The sequence below is a fragment of the Thunnus thynnus genome, chromosome 6 (assembly GCF_963924715.1).
Source record: "Thunnus thynnus chromosome 6, fThuThy2.1, whole genome shotgun sequence".
NCBI lineage: Eukaryota > Metazoa > Chordata > Actinopteri > Scombriformes > Scombridae > Thunnus > Thunnus thynnus.
This window is the reverse complement of record NC_089522.1, coordinates 33,920,616-33,935,441: the sequence shown is the minus strand read 5'-3', so window position 1 is coordinate 33,935,441 and position 14,826 is coordinate 33,920,616. Positions and strand designations below refer to the sequence as shown.

The window sequence follows — 14,826 nt, the reverse complement described above, 5'->3', positions numbered from 1 at the left end:
ATGTGAATAAGACATTTCTCCTCCTCCAGAGCATCTGTCAGCTGAACGCAGAGACCACACTGATATCAAAACTCCATTGATCCTGCAAGACAGGAAGCATGCCGACCCACGAGTGTCAGTGTGAGTTTTAAACTGTAAAAAGTAATCACATTACTGTAATGTATTAACATGTTACTAAGTAATGCATTACTGCCCAACACTGCATATTGAGTATATTGAAGGATAAGGCTGTCACCATGTCACCCAGTGCAGCGATGTGTCAATTGAAAATGCAGGTGGATAGAAACACACCTATAAGATGTGTTACTGCACTAAAACATAAAATACTACAAAGTAACATCAATAGACACAACAATAGCTAATAAAACGACTTGGTTTATGTTGAAAAATTGAGCAAAGAGATGTGAAAGTCTTTAGAGTTTTCAAAAAGAAGTCATTAAACATGCACATGGATGTGAATTTTATAAAAACATAAGAAATTACATTTAATGATGCATATTCTGATATATTAACAATACATGCAGCAGACACATTTTCTGTATTACAGGTGAGAAGGCACAGAAGAATAATACGTATGCAAGACAAATGTGATTACTGAGTCAGGAAGGACATGTATTCAGCAGCAACGTCCCACAATTACACGAAAAACACAAACTCATAGTCATGTCTGCAAAACGAGAACCGACATGTTTCAAAGAAGTACAGTCCGGAAACTTGTGGTTTCTTGTGGTGAACTACAATTTACTGTGAAAAAAAACAGGCTGTGATACACACTGTTGTGTGTTTGTGTGTGTTTGTGTGTGTGGAGTCATGCTGACTGGACTTCCTGTTTTAGCTGTTAAAGCAGCGGGCAGCAGGCTGGTACACACTGTGACTCTGTTCCAGTAAACACACCACAGACACCAGCAGAATGACCAGCGCTGGTCTTTTAACTCAGGGTGGAGGTGGCCGCAGTGCATTGGGGCATTTTCAGCAACAGGAAGGTCAAACCAACATTGACTTGCAGCTGTTGAACCTGATGTTTAAGTTTCTTGAGTTTCCTCTCTGATCAAATCAACCAACAGTTCAAGGAGGAAGTCCTGTGTTCTCTCTCATTTGTCTGACCAGGTGTTCAGACCAAACACTGCATTAAGATAATACAAAGGGCTGCTGGTGTGGGTGTGTTGCTAGAGGTGTCAGCAACATGATGGGTAACAGATCCATGAATTGGAGGCTTATCAGATGCGAAAATAACGCTCACTGACATCTCCCCAGTCAAAGACACAATCGGATCTTTGAAGGTGGGATTAAGAATGCTGACATCGGGACCACAGACCGTATATAAAGATGGACGTATCGAGGTGTGACGTCACCCGTTGTTTTCATTGGAGCTGGTTTGAAGCCCAGAGTTGCAGCTTCAGGTCAGCGCCATCTTTTCAGTTTGGAGTCAGGGCCTTTCAGATAAGGAGTGCAGGTGTTGCCTTTCACACCCTGGAAACACGCCTCGCTACCTCAGACCCAAGCTAACGCTAGCTTACTGGGAACACCGAGCACTGCACACTAACGTTGCTAACAGGCTAACAGGGCAGGTGTCATAATCAAGTAACATTATACTTAGTGAAATATTGTGACAATAGTCAGACTCAGGGAGAGCAGCAGGTGAGTCAGCTATCAATCACAGCTGTCAATCAATGTCCACACGACAGACATCAAAGCTACTATAAGTCTTCAAATCTTATTAATGAAGCAATAATTTCCAAAATGACCACCAGCACACTTATTAGAGGGCCTGCATTTAGAGATTGAGACCATAATGACTGGTTGGAAACAATGATTGACTCAGTATTTCTAAAGAGAAGTTGAGGCTTTTTGAATGGGAGTCAGATGGAGCAGCTAACGGCCGTCTGTGACACTTTAAGGTTCTTCAGTTACTGGTTGGTTGTGACGCCCCAGTAGCAAAATGGTTAATCAGGGTATTTTTTAAATACCACATGGAATGCAATTTAATACTTTTTTCACTGTCAAACTGATGAAAGAATGAAGGAAAACCAGCTGGGACAATAAGGCCTACAATTATTCATTAGTTACATGAATTTATTTACAATTATATCACATTCGTGTCTCAGCTGTATCGAGGTCAAGGTCACTTTTATTGTCTCCCTCAGGAGACATTCGTTTCAGCTAAATGGAACTGCTGCAACAACAACATGACAATAAAATACACAATGAATAAGAATACATGTGCAGACAAAAAATTACCAAGCAAATTAGTACAAAAACCATTTACTCTGTTAAAAAACTGCAAAGTTCTGTCCTGGTAGCCTACTGGTTAAGACTCATGACATATAACCACAAAGTTCACTGTTTGAATCCGGCTGCGGACCTTTGTTGTATGTCACCTCCCATCATGTTCTCCCTTCAATTCCTGTCATCTCTAAAAAATATATTTTACAAAACTGCAAAGTTCTCAGGCAAAAAACATCTCGGAGCGTCTTATCTTAGTAAATAAATTGAAAATTTTAAATTACAAACAAACAGACACATCTGACTTCACATGCTTACAAACAGGCAAATAATCAGCTCTTCTGTCTGTCCTCCACAATACGTAGGTAACAATAAGTCCTAGTAAATAAAATCATTTATCAATGAATGTGACCTGGACCCAGATGAATGTCAGAAAATTGATGGATGGATCAACAAAATTACTAAGTAATTCAGTTTTGGGCTGCAACTAATGATTATTTTCACTATCAATTCATCTGCTGATTATGTTTTCGATTGATTGATTGATTAATCATTTTGTTTATGAAATGTCAAAAATTTGTGAAAAATGACCAGAGTCAAGAGTCGAAGGTGACGTTTTCAAGTGTTTTATTTTGTCTGACCAACAGTCAAAAACCCGCATATTCAGTTTACTGTCATGTACGACAAATAAAACATCAAATCCTCACATGTGAGAAACTGAAACCAGCAAATTTTTTGATATATTTGCTTAAAATGACTGAAACGATTATTTGATTATCAGAATCATTGCAGATGAATTTTCTGTTGATCGACTAATTGATTAATCGGCTAATTGATGCAGCTCTAATTAAGTTAATTTAAGTTTCTGCATGACAGGACCATCACATACAGGACCCAGGTGGCTGAAGGGGCTTGGGGGTCCTGACTGGTTTGGACAGCTTGGTGTCTGAGGGCCCATTCCCCATTTAACCCCCCTTCAAACAGAAAAATGCTCCTCAGACCCAAATGAACAGACCCCTCCTGTAGGGGCGGGGGGGCTGCTCTAGAGAGTATCTGACCTGCAGCAGGCTGGTGACCTCCTACGGGTCTAGGAGCGGCCTGAAGCAGACAGGACAAGCAAACAAACAAAAGAGGTGGTCTGATGGGAGTGAAGAGAGGGGGAAAAAACTTGTCCTGACCCATCCTGGTTTCACCCTGGCACCTCTTCCTCCCTGGGACCCAACCAGAGACACCCCCATCCCCCCACCACCACCAACAGCACTGCAGCTCTCTTTTTTTCTCTCTCTCTCTTCATTTTTGTCCGTCCTGCTCTCTCCTTATCCTTACACACAAATACACACACACCACATGTGCATCGCATATTGAGCCATTTTTATTTATCTATTATTTTGTTCATGTTGTTGTTTTGTTTGGGTTGCTGTCTGGTTTGTATTGTCCCGTGTCATATGTGTTTTCATGTTAATCACTCATCTTGCACTAAATAAAAGGGGAAAAGTTTTTGGTAAAATTGACACAAGTCTGGATTTAACACAATTATACAGTTAAGTAGCGTTAACATAATGTTTGTCAGGTAAGGTAAGTAGGTTCTTTTTGTGTGTTAGATGAAATTGATACTAAATGCTAAATTATGCAAAAAAATACAACTTGGATGACGTTACAGAAACTGCAGCTGATGTTAGCCTAGCTAGCATTTATGTCATCCCTTTAAAACCATGCACACTAAAAAAAAAATCACCACGTCAAATTTCTTCCCAGTTTGGATCAATATACTGTAGCACAGGTGCAACACTGGGTTAACTTTACCATGAATTAGACACAACAAATGTTACTTGTACAAAACGATGTGCAGATGACATTCAAGAGATACACAAGTTATTAACAATCAATAATTAACCGTGACATGTCAGTTTAAAAAAGTTGATTATTACAAGCTTTAGTCTGAATAAAGAAGGAAAATACAAAATAAATCTGGGTCCCTTGTCTTGAGTGACTGTGTGGCTAACATTAACCCAGTACTGTGTTCAATTACATTTTTAGTGATTTTTAGTGTGTGTGAAACAGATTCTAGTATAATATTTTCTCTGGAATAAAACTTAAAACTCATACAACTCATACTCAAAACATACACAGAACATGTACATTACATGTGCCGTTTATACTGTTTATACTGTGAACATTTGCACATTCCTGATCAATATCTTGTCAAATACTTCTTAAACTCAACAGCTCTTTTCACTTAGCATATATTACTATATTTATTTTTTAATTGTAAACCTTCTATTTTTTGACTGTTATGTGCCACAACAGCAGATAAAATACAAACATTAAGCCCCCTCCTACTCAGGATGAGAAGGTAACAGTGCTGTAACGTCACAAAGCCAAATACAGCAAACTAACCTGTAACATGAGCACATCAGCTGACTGTTTAATGTCAGCATTGAGATGCATCCTCCGTTTGTTTTCACGTTGCTTTTGTTAAAATGCTAACAGTAGTTACAAACAAAAGATTGAAGATAAAGTTAATTTTTTTTAGATGTCTAGATGTTAAAGAACCCCTCCAGACATGTTTAAGATGTATTTAAAAGATGTCTCCTGCTTCACTGTAAAGTTCACTCTCAGTGTTTGTGCACTGGAGGCCTCAAGCTTCCACATCACACTTGTGGATTTTCACTTCCAGCAGATGAACGTGGAAACAAACTCTGTACAAACATCTTTCTGCTCAGAGAAGCTCAAACGTCCAACTGTAGAAAGAAGAAAAACATATTTTTGAGTGGACGGGAACTTTAAGTATTATCGTAATTTCCTGATTACAAGCTTTAACCTAAATGTTTCAACATGTTTTGAACTGAAAATCACAAAAAGTACACTTATTGGGTAATATTCTTGTTTATATGGTCGCAGTAATAAAAATAAACAAAAACATAGACGTTAGCATTTGAACGCTAATAACAGCATTACTGACACTGTGTTGTCTGCTATTAGTAGTCTACTCGCTCCATCTGTTGTTTCCATGAACAGATTTATAATATGAGTGTGTGTGTGTGTGTGTGTGTGTGTGTGTGTGTGTGTGTGTGTGTGTGTGTGTGTTGCCCATAGCAACAGCTGGCAGTTTTAGGTTCCCTGGTCTCCGTGGCGATGGAGAGAACAGGCCAACAGCGCATTTGTTTCTGGTGAGGCGTAAAACTTCCGTCGGGAGTGTGAAACAGATCTAACCTGTGTTAATGTGTGTGTGTGTGTGTGTGTGTGTGTGTGTGTGTGTGTGTGTGTGTGTGTGTGACTGATTAATCGCTTCTCTCAGTTGTGGTTTAGACCAGAAAGAAAGAAAGATAACGGCTCAGTTTCAGAGTGGAAAAAGTTCTCAGCCTTTGAGCCTCATGTCCTGTTTCATCAGCCGCGTTTCCACATGATTATCTGTCCATAGTAATCAGAGTCATAAGCTTCTAAAATAAGAGTTCATGTTCCTGTTTCGAGGCACAGAGCAAAAGACCAAAACGGACAGTAAGATTATCATAGATGTCACTCAGTAATATCTCTCTGAATTATAGGGTCAGAGGGTCCACAGAGAGGAAAAGAAACTGCTCTTAAATTAATAATAAGTGCTCTTGATTGAACTATTTTGCCTGTCAGAGGTCACCGAACGACCAAATGTAGTCAGTCAGCCAGAAGTTTGAAGGAAGTGACTGACTGTATGGCTTGTTGACGTAACCTCCCCTGTAACCTCAGTTACTGATCCAAACTGGATCCAAAGTGGATCCAGTGCAGCCAAGAAACACTCCACAGCTATATATATATACATATATATATATTTATATAGCCATGTCCACAACCCTGAAGCTGAGTTTTTATGAACTGGATGACATCTGCAGGAGCATGAAAGTGTATGAAAGTATTATAAGGGATCTTTGAGATAACACAGTGTCGTGCTTGAAGTACATCCACATATCTTAGTCCTTGATCAAAATAAAACATTATTAAATCCAAGCAACCACAGTGAGGGTGAACGCATGCCATGAGGGCGAATTCTGTTCAATCGAGAGCATAATGGAGATTGACATGAACATTTTTTCCCCCTCGGCTGATTGTAATTACGGTTCGATGATCAAACAGTAGCTAACAGGACATTAAGCTGTTATATCAGTGGAGCTAAGCTACCAGCACTCAGTGGAAAGGACACAAGCTAGCATTAGCAGGAGTAACACATCAATAATGAGAATAAAACACCAATTTAACTTGCTAAAATATGACTCTCTGACATCAGTATTTTTAAAATCATTATGAAAATCCTTGTGAGACAGTTTTAAGTATGTCTCCTCTGATCTTTGCCTTTCAGTCACTTTTTGTATGCAGAGCTCAACATTTTAATTTGAAGACCTGACGCTCATGTCCTGGGATCAGAGCTGGAGGGAGTTCATGTTTCTCTGACTGTACATCATGTGGTTGTGTGTGTGTGTGTGTGTGTGTGTTTGTGTGTCTGACATACTTGTGTCTACCGTTTGATGTGATGGGGGCTCAGAGGATGGAGGGATGGACGGATTTAGAAAAAGACAGCTGTCTAAATAGGGAGAAGGTCTAAAATTAAAAAAAAGGCGAGATTTTCCATCTAAACCTGAAAACAAGCCACACACTCCTCTCTGGAGGTTAGAGACCCGGACGAGGTCGGTTAACTGGGGCAAAGAGAGGGAGGAGAGGAGGAGGGGGGCAGCAGGAGTCTTAGTTAAATAGACAATAAGGTGACAGAGAGGTGAAAGTAAAAACTGAGATCTTTGAGTAAATTATTTCCATAAAACTGCTTCCAGTTGTTATTTTTACAGTAGCTTCAACATGGTAGAGCATGTTCAAAGACGATGTCCCTGAAAAAGACACAAGACACAGTTTATTACACACATTACTGGTAAAACTGCCCACCTGACCTGAGTTATGACTCTTCTTCACCTCTCGCAGTATCTTTGCCTCACCTTCGACTCTCCGGCGCCCCCCCCCCCAAGCTTTTGTCCTGCTTTGTCTGTTATAAACCACGGCCCCCATCATTTTAACGCTAATGTTTAAATTAGGAAGTAAAACTAAACCAACACACATAAAAATGAATTCAGTAACTGATCTCCCTGTTTGTGTCGTCATGTTAGTCCTCTATATTTTCAGGTTATCTTCTCTTTTCTTTCTATTTATGGTGAATGTTTGTCTCACGTTTACATACAGAAATAATGACAGAATGATGCATATTCATTAAACTTACAGCTTCATTTTAGTTTGTGTCTGATCTTCAGAGTAACTGACGTCCACTCAGGAACATGAATTATAGAGACTGTAGACTGTTTACTGCATTTATTTGTGTCATTTACAACATTTACACTTTGTGATGTGTGTATTTTCATTATCTATACAGCACAGCTTGTATTAATCGTCACTTTCTGCACCACAGACAGCTGATGTTAAGAAGTGTGCACTCGCTCTGAAGTACAGCTTTGTAGAAATTTAAGAGCATTCATAGAAATGCTCTTAGGAAACACTCTCAAACTTCTAAGATCAGTTATTATCAGGAAACGAGGCCCAGATTCTGTCATTTCCTCATAGTTACAACGTCGTCCAGAACCAGGAGTTCATTTCTTTCATTCCCCGCCTGTTTGTGATGTTCATCCTGCCTGAATCCTTCTGCTTTAGTCAAAGTCAGCTTTCTTGTTCACCTCATCTCCACCTCTTTGAGCAGATTAGGATTTTCTGTCCTCAGATTCAAACACGGAGGTGAAGACGTCTCTTCAGAGACCTGCTGGTACAGACAGACACTACAGACAGGTTTATTCAGCCTGGTGACATAAACTCTATAAAACAGAAGATGCTGGTGATCTGTTTGTCTGGAGATGATGAAGACAGAGCGGTGTGATCTGTTAGAGGATGTGAACTTGGTTGATGTATCAATGTGGGTTAAAGATTGTGTGTGTTTTTATTTTTTAGAGCTGCAGCGAGATCGTTCTCCAAACTAAACATGACTGTCAGCTTCAGGAGATTTAGATTGGATTTAAGGGAAAGGAGGAATTTCACGCTCTGTTGTTTCACACCAACATTTTCCACTAACTTTCTCTCCCATATAAGGTGTGTGTGTGTGTGCGTGTGTGTGTGTGTGTGTGTGTGCACACACTGACCCATGTTACCCTCACCGTCTTTCTACTGGAGAGACTGACAACCTTATATAGAGCTGCAGAAACAGAGCAGGACTGCGTGTCCATATCCTGCCTTTCCACTCACCTGATTGGTTGATGTATGGAGGCTGTACATCTGTAACCTGCCAAACAAAATGCTTCAGATTTTAATTAAATGACTAATCTATTTAAAAAAAGGCCTAAAGGTTTACTGCAGCATCACCAGCCAGGACTGAATTAGAAATTTTAGAAAATGTTCTGTCCACCTGATTTATAGTTCATACATTACAACAACACTAACAAATCCCTTAAAGTACAATAGTGGTTTATTTCCATAAACGTGGCCTTTATCACTCTATGGGTCAGCTAAAGGCGTATTCACATTATTATAGCAAAACAGCTTTTGCATGAAAGTTCAGATCTGTTGAAGCGAGCTGCGCTGACCTTTGTGGGCGCAGACATTCGCTGTGTTGAACGCTGCTTGAACTGAGAGATGAAAATTAAAAACTAATTACTTGTGTTGTTGAATTTCCTGAACAATGACAAACTGGCCTTGTAGGAAATCCTTCTTCCTGCCCAGTCCGAGGTGGGCGGGACTTAGTCTCAATCCCTAACGGGCCACACCTGAACTGATAAGAGGCCTGGCTCAGTCTCCCCCCCATTGTGTGTGATATTAGCTGCCTTCTGCAGATGACTGTGCACCAGATGCATTATTTGAGTAAGATAAGGAAATTGGTTAAAGTTGTTGCTGTTTCTTTGTTTAATGATGGAATGAGTGCTTTGATTTGATTAAGATTTATTAGAGTACCTTTGTTAGTGATTATTGTTTTCATTTGCCTTTCAGCCTTTCAATCATCAGTGAAAGTCGACTGTTTAAGTGGAAATCCCGTGAAGAAGATAATGAACTGTTGAACTCATCTCTGGTCCTCGTACTGTAACTGGTGCGTCAATGCAGAGGCTCTTTAAACAACTCAGCGACCACAAAGTCAAGTTTCTACAGGCCTCATGTCGATACCAAAAAACTCTGTAGGGCTGCAACTAACAATTATTTTTATTATCGATTAATCAGCAGGTTATTTTCTTGAGTAATTCATGAATTGTTTTGTCTATAAAATGAAAGAAAATAGTAAACAAATGCCAGTTATAATGTGTTAGAGCCCATTTTGACATCTAGAAATGTCTTATTTTATCTGATCAACAGTCTGAAACCCAGATAAAGATTTTCAGTTTACTATCATTTATGACACAAAAAAAGTTTCAAATCCTCACATTTGAGAAGATGCAATCAGCAAATGTTGATCAACGGTTGCAGCTCGAAAACACTGTTTGAGTCTCTGAAATGTAACGATCCACCGCTACCAACATCACGGCGTTATTACAGCGTCACCAGGAGATCTGGAGCAGGAGAAACTGTGCCGACCAGCAAGGATCAAGCAATGCAAGACCCTTGTTTTACCGCTGTAATAAGAATACGAATAAGAAATATGTTATAGTTTTTTTTTGTTGCATCGACTGAATGTTTGAGCTTCTCTGTGCAGACTTCGTTTTCATTCATCTGCTGTTGGAGGAAAGTTTCTCTTAGTTCACCTTAAATCTCAATTTAACACGTGAACCTACAAGCAGGATTTGTGATATCACAATCATGGGCCAGTATTCAAATTACGTAAGTGTGATGTGGAAACTTGAAGCCTCCAGTGCACAAACACTGAGACTTTACAGTGAAGGAGGAGAAATCTGGTGTCCAGCAGGAAAACTTTATAAATCAACAATACATATTAAGAGATTCTGATTCAGATTGAATGAAGGAGAAGGAGTAGATGTCATTTTAATGATTTTAAAGAGGTAATTAAACTTGTTTTGTGGAAAAGCCATATCAGACACATATTATTGCTCCAGGAAGGGTATTTTTTATATGTCTTAATGCATGTCTGGAGGGGATCTTTAACTTTGCACTTGCCAGCTCCGTTGTAGAGATTCGGGGCGAGCTGAGCCTTCAGCTCTCCAATCAAACATGATGAATCATCTTAAAGGCTTGTCTGAGTCAGACTGAAAGTGAGCACTGAAAGGTGCCGCTCGGAACTGCAATTATGGCTAACTGCACCGGGATCGAATGTGAAAAAAAAACATCTTAAGGTGAGTAACTGGAAGAATCTTTATTTCGTCAACATGTTTCAGCACATCAAGACATAGAAAAACGCAGCCTACAGACTCAGTTATCCAATGAGAGTTTATTAATGGCCTGCCTCCTCTGACATTTATGACATTTTACGTCAGAATCATCTGACATATAATGTGAAAAAATAGTGAAAGATGCTGATCACTACTCATGAAGTGAAGGTGAACGTATTCAGATGACCAACAGTCAGAAAGACAAAGATGTTGAGTTTACTATCATGGAAAACTAGCAAAATTCACACATGAGAAGCTGCTACCAGAGAATTTTTGGCATTTTGCTTAAAGGACAGGTTTACAAATTTTCAAATGTGTGTTTAAACCAGCAGTCAGGTGTCCATATGAACAGTGAAAGAGGTTTTCCTTGCTGTAATCATTCCTCCTGTTCATACTGGATATTAAAAGATCATTTATTGCATTTAAAAGTTGATGTTGATGCTTATATGAGGCTTCAGCAGTCTGAGTTAGTCATATCAAATCATAAACTTTTTCGACATCTCCAAAATCCACCTCAAGCGAGGTGGATTTTTTTAATGCGATACATCAAAACTAGGTTAATGGAAATACGGCTACTGGCTATTAAAAGTTCCCCTTCAAATGTGCTTTCAATGGAAGTGATGGCGGCCAAAGTTGATGTGAAGCTTCTATTCAGCTTCATCAGTCTGAGTTAGTCATATCAAGTGGATATCTGACACATTTACAGTCTTTTTAGCATCAAATTCCCTCTTTGTGTTTCCTCGGACAGTGTTTCCCTGTTGAGCTGCAGGTGGAAGTATAGTAACAAAAAGAGGAACTTTGGCACTAAAAAGACTGTAACGTTGAAAGATACAGACGGGTGACAAATTAAAGGAAAAACTGGTCCAGGTCTGACTGCTTGACCCCTACAGTGAGGGGGTCTGGTGGCTCTGTTATGCTGTTGGGGGTCCACTTTTCCCCTCAGAGGGAAGGGTCACTGCTAATCAATACAAAGTTGTTGTGAGTGATCACCTTTATCCTATGATGAAGCATTTCTATCCTGATGGGAGTGGTCTCTTCCAGGATGACAATGGTCCTATTCACAGGACACGAGGGGTCACTGAATGGTTTGATGAGTATGAAAATGATGTGAATCATATGTTATGACCTTCACAGTCACCAGATCTCAACCCAACTGAACACCTGTGAGAGATTTTGGACCGACGTGTTAGACAGCGCTCTCATAAAACACCAAATGAGGGAAGAATGATGTCCATCCCTCCAGAAGAGTTCAGAGACTGTAGGATCAATGCCAAGGCTGTGGAACACCATTTGTGGCTGCCCTGGTGCATCATGGGAGGACGTGAAACCTATTGACACACACACACACACACCACCCATTTGGCAAACACTGTACAGAGGCCGCACACATGAAACGGTTGACCTCTCTGTGACACACCACCCTCTCAACAAATACATAAACTGTACATATTAACATCGACAGACAGATTATATTCACACACACACAAACAATATATTCATTCATGCACTCACACAGGACATCACACGTTCATTATGATATGTTAACCTCCTTCTGGGAAGCTGTGTGTGTGTGTGTGTGTGTGTGTGTGTGTGTGTGTGTGTGTTGGTGGTTTGCACAGAGACCTGATAACGTGACCTTTGTAACTCCTGAAGCTGAAGTTCTGATTGGCTGCGAGTTGGTTTTAGGTCTAAATAAAAATCTCCATTCTGTGTTTTAGCGAGTTCGTCCTCATAACACCAAACAGCTTCATGACTTTCATTTTTGTTTTTTCAGAAATGAAAATACAGCCTGCAGATATCGTGATGTACAGATGTGTACACATTAGCTCACTTTATTTGGAACATTTTTAAGAAATTGTCATCACATGTCTCGATAACCATTGATGTCTAATTCTTTCTTTTCTTTTATATGTCTATTTCTTTTTTTATCTGATGATTGTCCACTGATTTGGTGAACTTTTCTGCTCATTTTGTATGTCTCTTATTGTCATTTATTTTTTTTGTATTTCGCTAAATATTGTTTCATTTATTAGTTTTTTTTAATTCATTTTTTCTCTCACATTCTTCTCACAGTTTTATTTCTATAATCTGAGTCATGCCGTCTGTATATGTGTGCAAATAAATAAAACCTTAAAAAAAACCCACTAAAATTAACCATATTTACTCCACATTGTCTTTGACATGACAAAAGTCTGATTATATTTTTATTTCATTTCATTCTGTTCATCTCATCTTGAGTTTGTATCAGTGTTTAGCTTCCTGCTGCTCCTGCACAAATGTTCGGTTACTTAAAATTCACATATAGCTGAATATATGTGTGTTTTTATAATGTTTAAATAAAGGTCTGTATACATAACAAATCTCGAGTGACTTAGTTTTGCATTTACTTAAAATTGGGAGATTTGTGAGTGACAGATCTCAGATCAGGAAAAAATCTACACATCAAAAAAAAAAAAAAAAAAAAATTGAAATATATAATATATAATAAAAATAAGGCATTAGAGGCCGAGATAACCTGTGAACAGATCAACGTCGACTCACATCTGTAACCAGTAATCTCAGACTCGGAGGTGATTCTGCTGTTGAGTTCATCGGTCACAGAGCAACATCGACCTCTAGTGGCAGAGCGCTGAACTGCAGGCCAGAGACGCTCAATGTTAATATATATTTATTATTAATCAGGAAATGTTTTCATATTAACTTAAATTATAATTTTACACATTTCTTAATTTCCATCATTAGAAAAGCTCTTCATGATGTCCTGAGGAGTTTTCACTGTAAACAAAGACGGTTTAAAACCTTGTGGTGGAAATTTAAAGATGAATCCACAGACACCAAGTTGTCTTTCAGAGTTTTATTGCAATAAACAGAGTTCACGTTTGCAAATGTGGATCTTGCATTTTTGCAGACTGAATGAGATACTTGATGAAGTTCAGTGTCAGTGTTTGTACATACAGACGCACGTGTAACAATCATCCTGTATTTGTCACCTTAATAGGTTTCCTTAAATTAATTTATCATCTCTCTCTGGAGTTTCTCTTGGTCGTCTGAGAATTAAGAGTTAATTAGGAGATGAAAGCTGAATCGTTATCTGTCTTTCCTCCCTAAGAACTTTCCCTCTCAGTCTAATGAGCTGCAAGGTTACAGTGACCGAGTCCCTCAACTCACCTTTGATGTTACCTGTTGGGAACATTTTCACACAGGAAGCAGAAGGACAAAGTGTGCTTTTGCACGATCTTACGACAATAAGCGTATAACTTTCCATTTCAACCATCCTAATGAAAACCATGTGAAGTATTAATCATGTCTGGTATTTCTCACCACAGTTTCAGGTCACAGTGACTCTTGAGGATCTTTTTTCTTTTTTTTTGGCACATTCATCAACACAAGTTCCTCCTCTTCAGTTTGTCTCCGTCTTCTCAGATTTTATTCTGACAGAATTTTTATTAAAAAAACACACAGAACAGTTTGGATTGCAGACGAGATTTGATGAATGAACTTTGCCAAATTTCTGCTTGACTGTGGGAAATTAAAGTGGCTATAATGTTTTGTTTTATTGTTTATTAACAGTAATAATAGTTGATCTTTCAGTGTGTAATGTGTTGATTGTGGCTCGTAGTGATGAACCTACGGAGAATTATCTGCAGCTCCTCTCAGCTTTACGGAGCTTTATAGTGAGTTTCAGCTCATTGTTTATCTGTCTGGCTGCAACTTTACTGTTCTGGTTCACTCACAGCACTCTCATAGTGTCGTTTTCAAAGAAAAAGCTCTGAAAAGCCACTGTACACTACCTGCTCAGCACCAAACAGCAAACAGACACAGTTAGCTGTAGACTAGCTGGTGAACATAGTGGAGCATTTAGCAGCTAAAGAGCCAGATATTTCCCTCAGGAGTTGGTAGAGAGCACTAGCACCTTACCCTAATCTTGACCATCACAATTAAATGTCTAACCCCAACCTTAAACTGAAGTATAGTAACAAAAAGAGGAACTTTGGCACTAAAAAGACTGTAACGTTGAAAGATATCTACTCGATTTGACTCATTTGGACGCTGAAGCTTCATATTAGCTTCAGATAAACTTTTAAACACATTTTTTGCACAGAAGGAGGACTGTGGATTTTGTCCCCCATCACTTCCATTGTAAGGTCATTATGAAGGGATCTTCTAATGGTCAGTATGAACAGGAGGAATGATTACAGCAAGAAAAACAGCTTTAATGTTCAATTGGGCTCCTGACTGTTGCTTTAAGACAAACTGGAAATATTGTGAACTCGTCCTTTAGCTCTAAAAACCAAGTCTT

General features: G+C 39.1%; 2 long non-coding RNA genes across 3 annotated transcripts; one reads left to right on the top strand and one right to left on the bottom strand.

Moving 5' to 3' along the window:
- Positions 1-7,547: 7,547 nt before the first annotated feature.
- LOC137185414 (uncharacterized) lies at positions 7,548-8,950 on the bottom strand. 2 transcript variants are annotated; one of them, XR_010928862.1, is made up of 3 exons: positions 8,873-8,950; positions 8,464-8,500; positions 7,548-7,984 (listed from the first exon to the last, which is right to left on the bottom strand). It is a non-coding gene; the product is annotated as an uncharacterized lncRNA (long non-coding RNA). The 2 variants fall into 2 exon arrangements; XR_010928861.1 differs by having other exon boundaries at positions 8,802-8,937.
- Positions 8,951-8,982: 32 nt separating this feature from the next.
- On the top strand, positions 8,983-9,852 carry LOC137185412 (uncharacterized). The gene is made up of 2 exons (XR_010928860.1): positions 8,983-9,075; positions 9,202-9,852. It is a non-coding gene; the product is annotated as an uncharacterized lncRNA (long non-coding RNA).
- The last annotated feature ends 4,974 nt before the right edge of the window (positions 9,853-14,826 follow it).